Source organism: Microtus ochrogaster, chromosome 15 (genome assembly GCF_000317375.1).
Source record: "Microtus ochrogaster isolate Prairie Vole_2 chromosome 15, MicOch1.0, whole genome shotgun sequence".
NCBI lineage: Eukaryota > Metazoa > Chordata > Mammalia > Rodentia > Cricetidae > Microtus > Microtus ochrogaster.
Genome location: NC_022017.1, coordinates 17,644,027 through 17,647,087, shown reverse-complemented (window position 1 = coordinate 17,647,087; position 3,061 = coordinate 17,644,027).

The window sequence follows — 3,061 nt, the reverse complement described above, 5'->3', positions numbered from 1 at the left end:
AGATTTTTTGTAGAATTTTTTGTCTTATATTGCTTTGATTGGGCATTTTGCTTGTGTATTATAGTTTCTGATTTTGTATTTTGATTTTAATTTTTTTAAATTTTTTAAAATTTTTTTAATTTTAATTTTTTTTAATCTCCTATATGTGTATGTGGTTTTGTAAATTCTGCCTTGTTTGTTTTGTTTGCCTGTTTGTTTTCTAAAGAGATAAAGGGCATGGGATTCGGTGGGTGTGGAGGTGTGGAGGAACTGGGTGGAGTTGGGAGAGGGGAAATCTTGATCAGAATATATCATCTAAATTTTTTTCTCAAACAAACAAAAAAAATGGGGAAAAGCTGTCCTAAGTGGAGAAATTTTAAGAAGCTCCAGTTTAGAATGTGGCACCAGTCTGGCGAGCGCTCAAGGATGGGCAAGGGAAGTAACCCTTCTCAGCCTTCTCTCTGCCCACAAACTGGGTGCTGAGCACACAATCCGTCCTGGCTGGTTTGTGTGTCAAAGTGATCCAAGCAAGACGATTCAGAAAGAAGCCTCGGTGGAGGAAAGACCTCCATGAGATCCAGCTGTGAAGGCATTTTCTCAGCTAGTGATCACTGGGGGAGGGCCTAGTCCATGGTGGGTGGGGTCATCCCTAGGCTGGTGGTCCTGGGTGCTAAAAGAAAGAAGGCTGAGCAGCCAGTAAGCAGCACCCTTTCCTGTCTTCTGTGTCAGCTTCCACCTCCGGGGTCCTGCCCTGTTTGAGTTCCTGTCCTGATTTTCTTTGAATGATGAATGGCAAAGTAGAAGTTTAAGTTGAATGCGTTCTTTCCTCCCCAGCTTTTGGTGATGATGTTTTGTTGCAGCAATAGAAACCCTAAGGTAAAATCTCTTGATCCCTTTTAGACCCAGCAGTGTGTAAGCTGCATTCACTTAAAGACAATTTTAGATATTGTGAGAGTAGGAATTTGAATTCCTCTTTTATCATAACCTACCTTTAAGAATGTCCTCATCTACAAAATAGTGACAAAACAATTGTTTTCACTAACTTCCCTCATGCTGTTATGTGGATTGACCAAAATACTGTGGCCTGTGTGTTTCTGTATGAATGGAGGATGGTTTCTGATGTGACTTAATGGCATTGTATATTTGGACTTTGCTCCCAAGTTTTTGGGAGTCTCTAGGACCATGGAATTTCCTGAGTGGTCAGGTGATGTGGACACCTTTTGCTGTGAAGTGGTGACTCTTGCCATGCTCTGGATAATGTCAGAGGGGAGGGTAACTTCTGGAAAGACTCAGCTCCAACTAGAAAGCTTGGCATTTCCAGCCCCACCTCCTGAACTCCAGGTGTCACAGAAGGGGACTGATAGATGTTTAGTTCAAATACCGAGCTAGCAATCCAATTACTCATGCTCATACCATGAAACTTCCACATGACCTGTAGACTTCGGGAGCTTCTATGTGGGTGACCACATCAAGGTGCTGCGTGGGTGGTGTGTTCAAAGAGGCCAGGAAGCCTCCTCCCTCTCCACCTCCCTACAGATTTCTCTCATGTGGCTGTGTGACATGCGTTCAATATAATAAATGTGATAGTTACTTAAGTGTTGTCTGAGTCCCATGAGGCATTCTAGTGAGTTCTTGATCCCGGTGGAAGGTCTGTAGAACCCTCAGATTTTCAGTCAGCCAGGCAGATATGTGGGGCGTCTGGACAGCCGATTTGTACTATGGTATAAGTGGAGATAGAGCGCTGGGATGGAACCCCACAGGGCTCGGGGCGCACTCTGAGGGGCCACACTGTTGACATAAATGACTGGAACCTGACTGGTCTTAGAGAACGAGGGGACTGATGACTGTGGAAAGATGAACTCGTTTTCTGTCCAGTTTCAACATGAATCATTTGGAGACAAACTTCAGGCCAAGAGCATTGGGCTAAAATGAATCTCTTATAAGGTAGTAAAATTGCCCTACTTTAGCACATTAATTTATGGTAAAGTATTCCACAGTTCTCATAGTTGGCAGCCAGTGCCATGCAGACATTAAGAAAAGAGCCGTTATTGCCTACAAATATAACCAAGGACCCTATGATGTTGGAGTTGATTGCCCAACAGTTTAACTTGCCTTTCCCCTTAGTATGCATGCTTTTATGTGATTGATTTGAAGTTAGTGTTAATTAAAATGCTTTATTCCCACAAATATAAAAATCTCAGTACAGAAAACCTGATGCGCAAAGTAGAGCTCTGAGCAGCACTAGAGAAAGTGCCCAGAGGCTGCCTTCCCGTCCTGGTTCTGCTGTGGTCGACAGGGTGAACTGTCAGCTTTTGGAAAGCACAGCTTTCTGCCTAGAGCTTGTTTTAAGCCTAGAGGCCAAGTGCAGAGTCAGGACTGTCTCCCTAGGTTACGAATGGTTTCCTTTTCCTATGTCTTTACACAGGGACATGGGCAGACATGGGAGTCAGGGAAGCGGAGAAAGTGGGACGGAGATGGCCGAGGGAGAAAGAGGTGGAAAGCAGGGAGAGAGAGAGAAAGAGAGAGAGAGAGAGAGAGAGAGAGAGAGAGAGAGAGAGAGAGAGAGAGGGACGGAGGGAGAGAAAGGCCCTGAGTATGAGCTTATATAACCATGATCTTATATTAGAAATAGACCCCACCCTATGATCCTATTTAACTCTTATAGCAAGGGTTAAAGACCCTGGCGGTAAGGACCCTATCTGAAGATGTGATCACACTGAAGGTTAAGCTTCAGCATACTTTGCCAGGACACAGTCCATGGAACTAGGGCAAAGGTGGAGGCCCCTGTCTTTGGGAATGCTCAGGACAGACATATGTCTGGTCTAGGCTGGAGATGATGGTGCTGGGGCTAGTGGCAAGTGTGCAAACAGCCTTTGTGGACTATTTCTGAGAGTCGGGGAAGGCTGCCTGGAATTTAGACTAGATTCTGATGGGTGGACAGTATTTTGGAAATTAAAATGAGTGACATGGAGAAAAATAAAATATATCTAAGGCACAGGGGACACACAAGGAAACAGGCAAAAAATGGAAAATAAGAAAAATCTGAAGGCAGAGTTAGACCAGATGGGTTGAGAGATGATGT